Raw genomic sequence first — 14,488 nt, 5'->3', positions numbered from 1 at the left:
TTTGCACATAAGTACTATTTTTCACCAATACTCAAATGAAAAGAATAGCATTCAGAAAGGTCTAGAAACTTGCCCAAATCTATATCAATAGTAAGTGGCAGATGCAGGATTCTGACTAAAATCTGTATGTCACTAAAGCCCAAGGAATCTCTACTCTATTACAAGCCCATCTTTGGCCACTACAACACAGGCAATCTCTATCCATAATATTTTCTTTTCTTTTTCTTTTTCTTTTTTTTTTTGAGACAGAGTCTCACTCTGTTGCCCGGGCTAGAGTGCCATGGCATCAAGCTCACAGCAACCTCAAACTCCTGGGCTCAAGCAATCCTACTGCCTCAGCCTCCCGAATAGCTGGGACTACAGGCATGCGCCACCATGCCCAGCTAATTTTTTTCTATATATACAATTTTAGCTGTCCAGATTATTTCTCTCTATTGTTAGTAGAGACAGGGTCTTGCTCTTGCTCAGGCTGGTCTCGAACTCCTGACCTTGAGTGATCCTCCGGCCTCGGCCTCCCAGAGTGCTGGGATTACAGGCGTGAGCCACTGCGCCTGGCCCGTAATATTTTCTTATTTGCAGTTTGTTGAATAGATTTTAACTGCTTAGTAAATTCGGTTAGTAAAACCTAGTCTTCAACATTTCACTAACTATATAATCAGTTTACTTTTTAATTGAAAAGAACCTAGTGGCATAAGAACTTATTAGAGACCCTAAGTGAGATCCTAAAGAACCTTATCGACAGGTTTTGGTTGGATGACTGACAGATATTATGGGTTGCTTTTGTCTGAATGTATGTGGCCCCCCCAAATTCAATTGCCGAAATCCAAACTTCCAAGGCAATGGCATTAGAAGGTAGGTCTTTTGGGAGGTGATTAGGTCATAGAGGTAGAGCTCTTGTGAATGGAATCAGTGCCCCTATAAAAGAGACCCCAGACAGCTGCCTTCCCCTTTCCATCATGTGAGGACACAGCAAAAAGGCTTCCTCTATGAATGAGGAAACAGGAAACAGGAGACTTTGAATCTGCTGGTGCCTTGATCTTGGACTTCTCAGCTTCCAGAACTCTGTGAAATAAATTTCTATTGTTTATAAGCTACCCAGTTTATGGTAACTTGTTATCGCAGCCCAAGAAGACTAAGACACCCATCATCTTGGCTACCACAACCCATGACCAAAATTTTGATAGCTGTGGCTCTTTGAGAATCCTGGGATGAGTTAAGGCCAAAACCATTTGGTCAGGGGATTTATGACATTGTGTTAGTACAACAGACCATGGACATTAGGTAAGATTTCTGTTTCAGCCTGAATCACATAGAAAGGTGGCCTGTTTCCCATCTCAGTGGATCACAAACTTGCTGCCCACTGAAATCATCCGGGATCTTTAGGAAACCCTGGTGACTGACACCCACCCCAGACATTCTGATCTTATGAGGACGAGGTGCAGCCTGGACATTGGGGTTTCTCAAAGCTCCCAGAGTGATTCTATTATGCAGCAAACTGGGGGCTACTGAACTGTGTAGTTCTCCTTCTCAGGCATGACTCATGGGTGCCCACCTGGAACATGGCCTTTTGAATGGCAGGCCTGAGCCAGGCCAATCCCTTCAGAATGGAGCCCTGTTGTCCCTTTTGCTGGTGTCTAATTCAGATTGTCATTCTGGAGGGAATACAAAAACAAGTAGGATTAAGTCAAAGCTAGAAAGTACCCTGAGCTGCTCAGCAACAGAAAAGAAAAAAAAGGAATTGAACTCATGATTATATTACCCTATCAAGTACAATGTTAAAGCCGGTATCTTATACATACAGGAAATGTTGACTTCAATCAAAACTCTATCATCCTCTTTAATAGCTGCTCTTCTGGAAGGCAACAGTGGAATCTATACTCTAAAAGTGATCCACGTATATCCCAAGAAGGCAAAAACCTTGTCCTAGGGTCATATGGTCAGTCTATGGTAAACCCAGAACCGAAAGAACTCAGGTGTCCTATGAAAATGCTTAGGCAAGTCAAAATTGCCATCAAAATTCTACTAAAATTATTATTGTATTAATAACTCATGACTACCACTGATATTTACAGTAATAATTTCCTTTGGCTGCAACACTGCCCACAAATACGAAAATGATGATGACTTCTGGATAGCCTCTTTCCATAGAGGAATGCTCGTATTAACCTTCTCCATCTCTGTCATACTCCCTAGAGTATCTGACTGCATTTCCTGATGATGATACCGTAAGCTTTTCACTGGAAAGTGATGCATTAGCCTCAGTGACTGGGTGGTCCCTGAGAACAGCGACAAAGGCATCCAAGGTCATTTGATTTCAAGCACAGTCAGCCGCCCAGAAGGAAGAAACCTGCTGAGTGTTCCTAAATAGTGATGGACAACGTGGTATAGAGGAAATTAGGGAGCCCAAGCTTGAACCCCAGTTCTGGCTCCCCACTAACAAGCAGTGTGGTCTCTGCCTGCCGGGCCAGGTCCCCATCTGGAAAAGGAGGGCCGTGGGCTGAATGATCTCAAAGGGCCCTTCCAGCTCTCAGATTCATGGATTTCATAATCTAACTCACAGAACAGCAATACAACTAGCTGCAGCGCCAGGCAGACGTGGAAATTTGCAACTCCCTGGAGTTCCATAACCTTAACTGAATAAGCTTCTTGGAGCGGACTGGAAGTTGTGAGAATTACATGCCTCATTTGTTGACAAAGAAATCTACATGTGAACAGAGAGATGGTGTAATTACAGAAAAACCAAAAGTCCAGATTTTCCAAGATATTTCAAATGTTAACTGTTTAGTCATTCCCGTGAAATACATCTTAGTTGTCAAACTATGGTCCCTGATAGTTGGACAAGAAAACGCAGTCTCTATTGACGTAAACCTTTTAGACCTGCACAAAACACATAGACTCTGCAATTCATCTTTGACTTCCAACAGAGCAATGTGCACATTTCTTGTTCTTTGGTTTTATTTTGCAGAGAGGAGACATCTATATATTTTGTCTCAAGAAATGCTACTTTATAGGGTACTTTCACATGTATTATCTCCATTTATGGATTCAGGTTCCTTATTCATCAACCCTTCAGGGAGGTCAAATACTTTGCTAGCAAATGTCAGAGCCTCTGCTGACTCAACTCTTGTCTTCCAACCTTGTTTCTTGTTCATCTTTCGTTTGGAACAATAACAGTTTCCATCCTGAGGAAACTTAGCTACCACTTGATTTGAGGTCTGGGATTTACCAGGCATGAAATAGGCTTACTAGTATGAAACAAGGATCAAATACTGGCTCATAGTCAGAGTCAACGGCTATAGATTGCACTGGAAGGTTCAGAGTTGACTCAGGACTCAGCAAGCAGGGGCAATGCACAAATAAGCCCTGGCCCACAGACACTGACCTTTATGAAACTCTAAAACTTTGTTATGCAACTAAACATGGCTATCGATAGTAGAAGCCAGGCATCATGTTGGAAGCAGCAGTCTTTCAGACTGACTCGAAATGGCATTGGTCTATATCCTTGCTACTCAAGTGTGATCCAGCAACATGGGTGTCACCTGAGAGCTTGTTAAAATGCAGACTCTCCAGTCCACCCCAGATAAGCTTAATCAGAATCTGCATTTTAACAAAGGCACAAGGTGGTTCTTGTGCACACAATAGCTTGAGAGCACGTCTCTAAACCACCACCCCCCATCCTTGAGGTTCCACAGGCAATGGTTTTATAAGTGCAACTCCTGTGCATGTTGGTAAGTGGAGAAGTTAGCGTAAGCCCACATCTGGCATCCTAGACACCAAGTTTACACATTCACAGGTCCACAAAAGCAATTACAACTGTGGAGTATCCAGCACTCTGCAAGGTGCATGGGAGCCACTTAGAAAGTAGCTTGTTGGTCCATCGCATAGGAAGAGAAATGAGATTACCAGACCTTCTCACTTTCCTCAAGTAGAACTTTAGAAGATGAGAGGTGAGCTTTCAAAAGCTGACGTCACTAACCGTTCTTCTCATTGCCTGGTGCAGAGTCGGAAGCAGGTTTTCTCCGTCCATCCTCCAGTGGCATTTCTCTGTCTCTCCCCAGCCCGCCCCTCCTTATTTCTCTCCCTTATCCAGTGTCCCCCGCCACCCCCAACACACCCACACACAACGTTACATTTTCAAAGTTGAAGAAATGTGAAGATTCATCTCTTCTGATTAGGGCCCAGGAGAGAAGTTTCTGCAGAGACATTTGCATTAATTGCCACATTAATTTTTTGTCCCAGAGAAAGCTCAGCAAACTTGAAAGCCTTCCTGCAGGCAAACACCTGCGAGACCTGGCAGTGGACAGGGGTCTCTGGGTTAGTGAGGTGGCAATGAGCGCTGGAGAGGAGCCCGCTGATGGCTTCCGCACAGGTGTTCAGCATAATAGGGTGTTAATTGGGTAACAGGTGGAAGCACAGAGGGTGCAGTGAGCAGCAGGTGAGGTGACTGCCATAACCTAATTTTAAATAGAGTGGAATTTTCCTTCTCCTTACTTCAGTTTGGACTTAGAAGGCTCAGTCGCAACAGAGCTGAACAGCTCATCCTCATTTATAACAACTAAAATTACTGCTGCTTTCTAAGTGCCCAGCACTGAGCTAAGCGCATTATCTGCTTTATCCCTAATCTTTAAAGACATTCTGTAGAATAGGTAGGAGAATCTTGGTTTTAAGAATGCAGACGCCAGTGCTAAGAACAAGATAAATAATTGCTCAAGAGCACACAGCTAGTATGTAGCAGAGCTAGTGTTCTCTACCGCCAAATAGTCTGTGCATAAATCCACTGCATGTACTATCTCTCTACTTCTGTGTTGTTGTTCTTATGTGACACAAGAAGCCTCTTGGTCACCCGCCTCTGGAGTGTTGTCCTCCAGATCAATCAAACTGATGAGAGTCTAAAAACCACATGAGAACTGGCTAAATCAGGGATGGGCAAACTACCGCCTAAATCCAGGCCTACTGCTGTTTTTGTAAATAAAGTTTTATTGGAACATATCTATGTATTTAAATGTTATCTGTCACTACTTTCATGCTACACTTTTGAACTGAGTAGTTGCAACAAAGACAATGGCCCCCCAAAATCTCAAGTATTTTCTATTAGGCCCTTTACAGAAAAAGATTGCCAGCAGTGGAGATACATCAATCATTGCCCCTGAGCCTAACTATAGAGCCTCTACTCAATGCTGCCAACAAAACCGAGGATGTTTTGCCTGAAACAGAGAAAACTCAAGGGCATATACTTGGCATGATGTAGAAGTGGATTTGTTTGCAGACCAATGGGTAGAAATTTCCAGGCCTTGTTTCTTGGCCCAACCTAAAGAGCTGTCTGTTCCTAATGTTTATGAGTTAACTTATAAGGTAATAAGCTCTCCATCACTGTAAGTGTTCACATAGTCAGATGAGCATCCACCAGAAATGTCACAGGGATTGTCCTCCATGGTATCTATGTTCCTTTACAACTCCTGGGAGCTCATGACTGTGACTGTCAGTAGGACTAATGAGCCATGAGAACTCTGCACCCTAGTCTGCTAGGTTAAGTTCATTATTCCTCTCCACACGCACACACATTAGTAATACTTAAGTTATTAAATGTCAGTAAAGAATAAACTATTGCACTTGAGCAGAATTCCAGATAACTGAAGTTCAACCTATGGTCAAGATGTATTTATCTTTAAGTGCTTTTTTTTCCCCAAATTCAAGAATAAAAAATTATTTTCAAAGCCAAAAGGGCATAGCTGCTATCAAAAACAAGATGAATTGGTTAATTCATTCAATAAATATCTATGGAATGCTACTATGTACAGGGCGAGAACCGTAGAAGCTGAAGACACAGGCCTCGGACTCCTGACCCAGAAGCAGGCAGAGGTGGCTGGAAATCCCAGCCCTGTGGGATAACAAGCAGAGCCAGGCTCAGCAGGAGAAGGAAGCTGGAAGAGCTGTGACCACCACCAGGGGCCACGGTTTATGTTACAGGTACCTGTGGTCAGCCCAGAGAAAAAAGAGAGGCTGAGAGGGAGGCACACACGGAACCTGGGCCAAGGCACCGCTGGACCTGGGAAAAGTCCCCATTAGCACCAGTGGGGAGGAGCCCTGAGCTATGAGAACGGGACCCAGTATCTAAACCAGAGATTTCAAGGCAATGATTGGAGCTAGTTATAAAACTGCCATACAGGGACAAATGACAGCAAAAAGAGGGGGAACTCTCACTCAGAAACCTGCATTTCAAATCACTCTAAGATCATTCTATTATATACACTTTGTGGAAAGTGAATTTGGCTTCAGAATATTGATTTTTGGGATCTGTTTTTCAAAGCACATGAGCAAAATGAACAGGAAGAATAAAGAGCCAAGAAAATCAATCCCAATAAAATGTAAACAATAGAACAAGCCCAGCGTGATTTTCAAGTAAGTACATTTAAATCTCCAAAAAGACAATAGAAAGAATAACATTATTTAATTTAAATAAAAAGAAATTATGAAACAAAAACATAAATGAAGCTCATCCCTTTGTAGTAGAGAAAAAAAAAAGATACAGCTCACGTGTGTGTGTGTGTGTGTGTGTGTGTGTTTCCTGGTGTTTCCTCCCCTTCCTTGCAAAGGTTTTGTCTCCCTTTGGTTGCATTCCTACCTTCCCAGGAGGATACTACCAGGCCAGACCCATTAGGTATTGCAATGCCAAGTAGGAGAAAGTAGATAAAGCAGACAAGAAGAACAGAATGAGGATCTGGTAGGGGCCAAAGCTGGGAGTAGAATATGAAAGGGATGGGAGCCTGTCTGAGGACAGCTGTGCACAGTTAGAAGACGCTTTGCTGCAATCTACATATTCATCACCATGTAGGGTAAGACACTTTGGTTCTTTTAAAACTATTTTAGTTGCTGCAGCCTATCTTTAGATCACAGAACTTCCCCGATAACTAGGATTATGGCATTATATGCATATATAACTTTAACTTAGTTATTTTTAAATTCATTTGGTAGAAATCTTTCTAGAATGTATTACTTATGTTTTTATTTTCTTAAACTAAATAAGCAATAATTTAACTTCTCTTCATGACTAGGGTCATATCAGAAGTGTTTCCCCATAAACAAAAGAATCCCTCTTACTGTTGGGGATTTTATCATTTTTTTTCCTGGCTGTGACCCTTTCAGAGGATGCTGTTGTAGGCCACACTTTACTGCCCTGCCTACTGGTGTCTTCCACAGCAGGGCACCAGACAACCAAGTCAATCCACTTACGTTTCAAACAAAATGTTGGAATCAACAGGCCTGAAGGTGGTTCCATTCTCTGCAGAAGGAGAAAGGACAGGACACAATCTTTGTGAAATCTATCTTCTGGCTACTTTACGTTGCTTCCTTCTGAGTTCACAGCTACGCCACAAATACTTGAGAATGTTACAAGTCCAAATGGGCTGAGTGAAACATTACCGTGATGTGGGGACCTGAGTACGAATTATTGGTTCAAACCGGAAAAGCTTCATCCTGCCCTAGCGTTGGCAGAGGAGACACACTCAACATTACAGAAGGGAGGAAGGTCCCCTGAACAATCTCCCTCGAATCCACTTCAGATCACAGTAGAAGCTCAACTGTGGACTAGGCTATTGCCTCTGGAAAGGGGTGCAGATTGGTGTTGTAGGGTAGAGCTAAGGGCCATTATGCTGACCCCAGAGAATTCCTAGGTGTACACACAGTGTACGCAAACGGATGCTAAGCAGCCAGGCAGAGTCATGTCATCCATCCGTGGAGCCAAGGAGAACTGAGAGCAGAGCCCTGCCCTAAACCCACCTTCTTTGATCTCATCCTTCCCACAAAAATTCAATTTATTGATACTTACTATGTGCCAGTCACTTTCCTAGGCACTGGAAGAATATGAAGTTGAAAAAATAATCCTTCTCTCCAGGTCCCCCAAGTTGAGTGGAGGAATACAGAGAAGTGAGCAGATAACTAAAGAGTAAGGCAGGGTGAGAGCAGCGTAGAGATGAAGCAACCTGCTTTGGAAACACAGTAGGAACAATCCATTTTTAATAGAGGACCAAAGGAGTCTCACAGAGGAGGTGGAATTTGAGCTTGATCCTGAGGGAAGGGAAAGATTTTGATTCACAGCAAAGGGAGGGAAAAGGCATGAAGACCTGAGGGAGTGGCATGAAGAGGAGCCTAGGGCTGTGGAACTCGAGGGTGTGTCCATGACAGTCATCTACGGGCTGCAACCTGTGGTGTACGAAAGATGCAGAGACGGAGGGTGAGTCAAGTGGGGCATGGTACGCTCCAGGGGATCCTGGATTTGGTCCTAAGGAATTTGAAATGACTTTGCAGACAACAGAATGCAAGACCAGCCTTTAGGGAGGAGAAAAGTATCCTGTGTTGTGAGAGCCCAGCTGCGTGGACTCTGAGCAGAGGAGGGGAGGCGCTGGAGCTATGTACGTATACGACGAGATTGTTTCAGAGATCCTCACAAGACGCAGTGCAGTAAAATACCAAAAACTTCCCTCTGCCTTTTCTATCAGATAAAAGCTCTTGAAAGAGCCTCCACCTTACTGTGAAGGAATAAGCAAGTGCAGAATATGGAGCTGCCGTCTTGGCAAAGACTGACCCAGGCCCACTTGCCCATGTTGGACTTTGTCCATTAATTCCTGGCCCTTCACTGCCTGCAAGGGCGTTTGCCCCACTCCACCCTGACCTACTTTATTGATCTCTGCTGGTCATCTCCACAGATGCACAGCGTTCAGAACAGTGTCTGAGCCCTAACCAGTGCTACATAAGTGACTGTTGTGTCTGGCTGCACTCTGGGTCTCCTAGTCCCACCAATGCAAGCTGTGCGTGAGAGCCTCAGTCCTCGGCTGCAGGCTGCAATATTCCAGGAAGTTCCCAGTCTGAGCCAAATAAACCCCCACCTTGGCCAAGAGTTCCAACCTGACAAGCTGATTTGGGCTCAGGGGCCCCCAGTGGCTGGTTTTTCTTGCATTAAAATAGGTTTTCAGGACCGGGCGCGGTGGCTCACGCTTGTAATCCTAGCTCTCTGGGAGGCCGAGGTGGGCGGATCGTTTGAGCTCAGGAGTTCGAGACCAGCCTGAGCAAGAGCGAGACCCCATCTCTACTAAAAATAGAAAGAAATTATATGGACAGCTAAAAATATATATAGAAAAAATTAGCCGGGCATGGTGGTGCATGCCTGTAGTCCCAGCTACTCGGGAGGCTGAGACAGGAGGATCGCTTGAGCCCAGGAGTTTGAGGTTGCTGTGAGCTAGGCTGACGCCACGGCACTCACTCTAGCCTGGGCAACAGAGTGAGACTCTGTCTCACAAAAAAAAAAAAAAAAAAAAAATAGGTTTTCAGTAACCTATTTTGTAGATTATGTAGATACAGCCACTCTGTAGGCAATGGTGCAGTACATGAAGGACTCTCAGGTCAGAAAGAGCAAACAGGTTGCCCAAGTAGTGTCTAGAGTCTCTTGCCTTCAGAACTCAGCATTTCTTTCCTGCATGGGGCTAGGTATCTCTGTCTTCATTCTTCACCCCATGGTCAGAGTGATTTTCTAAAATGCAAATGCCTCCATGACATCCATATTAGTTATTGATTCTTGTGTAATAAATGACCCAAAACCAACAGCTGAAAACAATAACAATAACCTATTGTTATTATTTCTCAGGGAGGTGGAGGTTGGCCGGGCTCAGCTGGGCAGATCCTACACAGGGTCTCGTCGTGGGTGCAGTCAGGCAATAGCCAAGGCTGTGGTTATCTGAAGCCTTGCTCACGCCTGTGACTGGTACCCAGACTGGGAAGACTCAAACAGCCAGGGGCTCCTCAGGCAGCTCTCTCTCTTTATGTGGTCTCTACTCATGGTCCCTTCAACCTGGCAGCTTTGAGGCAGCCAGACTTCTTACATGGTGGCCCAGAGCTCCCAAGGGAAGAGCCATTCAGAAGCTATGTTGCCTTTCTAGCCTAGCCTCAGAAATCATTCAGTGTCATTTCCACCACTTTCTGTTCCATGGAAGTGAGTCATTAAATCTGGCCCACGTTCAAGAGGAGGAGAATCAGACTTTACCTTTTGCAAGGAAGAGTGTCATAGACTTTGCAGATACATTTCAAAACTATGACACTATCCCTCTGCCTAACATCCTTCCATTGTCCCCATTGCCTTCAGGATGAAATTCAAGCCCCTTCGCAGGCTTTCAAAGTCCTTTCTGATCTGGGTCCTGTATGGCTGTCTGGACTGCAGGCTCATCCATCAATCCATGCCCCTCCTCCTTGACTCCTCATACCTAAGCTCCAGTCATAGCAAGAGTCTTCGAAAATTCTGCCATGGCACCTGGAATTGAGACTTACAGATGTATATTCATCCTTATATATGGAAAAATCTTTCTGGGAGCTGCTTAGACACACTATATCTATATTAGTATTTAATCCTGGTTCCCTGGAAAACAGAGCTTGGTACTTTATTTGTGGGGTATAAATCTAGGGCAGAGAAATAAAGAAAAAGGAAAATAAGGCCGGGCAAAGTGGCTCACGCCTATAATCGTAGCACCCTGGGAGGCCGAGGTGGGTGGATCGTTTGAGCCCAGGAGTTCGAGACCAGCCTGAGCAAGAGCAAGACCCTGTTTCTACTAAAAATAGAAAGAAATTATCTGGACAACTAAAAATATATATAGAAAAAAATCAGCCTGGCATGGTGGCGCATGCCTGTAGTCCCAGCTACTGGGGAGGCGGAGGCAGGAGGATCGCTTGAGCCGAGGAGTTTGAGGTTGCTGTGAGCTAGGCTGATGCCACGGCACTCTACCCTGAGCAACAGAGCGAGACTCTGTCTGAAAAAAAAAAAAAAAAAAAAAAGGAAAACAAGACAGGAAAGATTGAAGGCAATGTGTTACTATTCTGGCCACAGCTCATGACATGACGCCAAGGGACACACTAGGTCTTTGCAGGTGCATCCAGTTGGCACAGGGGATAGCTTCAGAAAGGCCCCACAGAGAAGATGGCAGGGGAATTGGTCTGCCCCGTTCCTCCCACTGCCTGCTTCCTGTTGGTAGAAGTTCACTTCACAGGGAGCTAATGCACCCTCACTTTTAAGTTACATCCTGTTATCCTGTGGTAGCCATGTAGGTTGCCCCATCCCATACCCTGTGGTGTGGTGTTTCTTTCAAGTGCAAAAGTGCATTCTGAGTGAGTTTCTGGCCAGAAAGCATGGGGCAGGGGTTGAGGGGTGGCATCCCAGGCAAGAATCCAAAGGCCTACAGTCACCACACCCATGGCAGGGCAGGATAGGAAGCTGGCGGTGGTAACGGAATCAGAAAAGATGCCAAAAATGTGTGTCATATACATTTACAGGGTACTACAAAGTGCGCCATTGAACAGCATGCCTTAAACTGCTTGGTGAAAGGACCAATTTAAAAATGTTTTCCTATCTATCACATTGATAATTTTGTAGCATACAATAAAAAATGAATTATTTGAAAAATGAAATTTTTGAAAACTGACAAAATACATTCTGAGCAATACAACTGCAGAACATGAGAGTCACCCTTAGTGGAAGCAGGCGGATGTTTTATGGCCAAATGAATTCGAGAAACAGTGTTTGCCTGCTGTCTCCTCCTCTCTGAGAGCCTCTGTGTGTCCTAGGTTCTGAGAGATTCTGCAGTGAAGAAACCCATCCCCGTGCTTAAGCCAGAGGTTATATAATGTATGTGATCATAGAACACAGTCCTCACAAAACAAAACAAAAAATGTGTTAAATGTTATGGATTTCAGGCTATCACATTGATAAACTAAAGGTACTGGTTTGTTAGGTACCTTTGAGGAGTCAATTCAATCCACCTACAAATCAATATTAAGCAAAGTAGATGGTGCCCAATACTGTCAGGCACTGTGGTCATTATAGTCTTATAAGAGAAATAAAAGTGTTATGTATGAAACATTTTAACTAGTACAGGATAACATATAGCCAAGGACTAATGAAAATGGCACAGGGTTTAAGTGTCCTAAAAGGATTGAAAAGACAATAGAAAAAATTGAAAATTTTATCAAAAATCTTCCTATCTAAAAAGCATGAGATTGATGGTATCAAAGGAAAAACAAAACTTAGTAAAATATTTCATTGAGGTTTATTCTGAGCCAATATGAGTGATCATGGCCCAGGGAAAACACAAACCCAAGAAGCCTTGAGCAAATGGTCACAAGGCAGTCGTATTATAGTTTGGTTTTATACATTTTAGGGAGGCAGAAGTTACAGGCAAAGACATAAATCAATGCATGGAAAACATACATTGGTTTGTCCTGAAAAGGCAGGCTATCTTGAAGTGGGAATTTACATGTCATAGGTACATTCAGAGATTCTTTAATTTGCAAACAGTTAAAGGAACAAAGTTTCATCTAAAAACTTGGAGTTAGCAGAAAGCAATGTATAAGTTAAAGTAAAGACCCAATGTTCGAGTCAGGTTGGCAGAGGAAGCCACAATATACTGGGTCAAAATGACCCGTTTAGCAAGATTGAAGGTCTGTAGGTGTGACTTAACTCTTGTCTTGCCTGGCCTTAGGTCCTGTTTATAATTTAGTGTGTTACTGCCACAAAGAGTCTGTTTTGTCAGTCTTATGATTGCTATTTTAACAGTAATGCTGGTCAGTTGCTGTGTCTAAGCTCCAAAAGGGAAGGACTATAATGAGGCATATCCAACTCCCCCTCCTGTCATGGCCAGGAACTTAGTTTTTAAGGTCCCCTAGGGTCCCTTTTGCCAAGAGGGGGACCTGTTCGGTCGGCAGAGGGCTCAAGATTCTATTTTTAGTTTACAGTGGGAGTGTAAATTAGTACAGCCATTATGGAAAACTATGTGCAGGTTCCCCAAAAACTAAAAATAGAATCATCATATGATCCAGCAATCCCACTTCTGGGTGTTTGTGCAAAAGATTTGAAATCAGTTTGTTGAGATGTCTGCACTCCCAGGTTCATTACAGCACTATTCACAATAGCCGAGTAATGGAATCAATCTAAGTGCCCATCAGTAGATGAATGGATAAAGAAAAAGTGGTGTATATACACCACGGAATACCGTTCAGGCTTTAAAAAGAAGGAAATTCTGTGATTTCCAACAACATGGATTGGAGAACCTTATGCTAAGTGAAATAAGCCAGACACAGAAAGGCAAATACCACATGTTCTGACTTATATGTGGAATCTAAAACAATCAAACTCAAACAAGTGGAGAATAGAACGGTGATTACAGAGCTGAGGGATGTGGGGAACTGCGCGATGATGGCCAAAGGCTACAAACTCTCAGGTAAGCAAGAGGGAGAAGGTAGGGTTTTTTTTTTTTTTTTTTTTGAGATTTATTGCACAGTATAATGAATGTAGTTAAAAATAGTATATTATACATTTCAAAATAGCTAGGACAATAAATTTCTAACGTTCTTACCACACACAAAAATGATAAGTATTTAAGGTGATGAATATGTTAATTAGCTTTATTTAATTATTCCACAGTGTATTTATAAATCATAACATCATCCTGTACTCCACCAATATATACAACTATAAATTGTCAGTTTACAATAAAAATTTTCTTAAAATTTAAATAAATTAAAAGCACCAGAAGCAAACAATAGAATTCTACAAATGTTTACGAGACAGAGAATTCCAATATGAGTAAACTATTCCAGAACATTAAAAAAGAAAGTTTCCAAATTCTTTTTATGGAATCATTATATGTTGACATCATACTTAATAAATATATCATAATAACATAAAAATTTACAGACTAATTTATGACTATGAATACAAAAGACCTAAATAAAAAGTATCAATAAATATAATTTAGGAACTTGGCAGAAAATAATTTACCAAGACCAAATAGGATTTAAACCTGGAAAGAATGGCTAAATATTAAGAAATCTATTTACTCAATTTACCAACTTGGCCTACTAATTAATCAAAGTAAAAAATAAATAAAATTATATATCAAGATAAGCTGTAAAATCTTTTGATGAAATTAAACATCTCTTCTCAATATTTAAATAATTCTTCATTAATAAAGTATAGCCATGCCTATCTATAGCTACATATATCTTTTCAGCTATAGGAACTCTTTTTTTTTTGAGACAGAGTCTCACTCTGTTCCCCGGGCTAGAGTGCTGTGGCGTCAGCCTAGCTCACAGCAACCTCAGACTCCTGGGCTCAAGTGATACCTCTGCCTCAGCCTCCAGAGTAGCTGGGACTATAGGCATGCGCCACCATGCCCCGCTAATTTTTTATATATATTTTAGTTGTCCAGCCAATTTCTTTCTATTTTTAGTAGAGGCGGGGTCTCACTCTTGCTCAGGTGATCTCAAACTCCTGAACTCAAATGATTCACCCGCCTCGGCCTCCCAGAGTGCTGGGATTACAGGCGTGAGCCACCTCGCCCAGCCTATAGGAACTCTTAAACCAAAGCCTGATATCAAACTTAATGATGAAGTGCCATGAACAATTCAATTAAAGTCACAAACTAGAGAAGTTTTTTTTTATTATCATTACTTC

The sequence above is a fragment of the Eulemur rufifrons genome, chromosome 6, assembly GCF_041146395.1.
Source record: "Eulemur rufifrons isolate Redbay chromosome 6, OSU_ERuf_1, whole genome shotgun sequence".
NCBI lineage: Eukaryota > Metazoa > Chordata > Mammalia > Primates > Lemuridae > Eulemur > Eulemur rufifrons.
Note: the sequence above shows the minus strand (reverse complement) of the source record.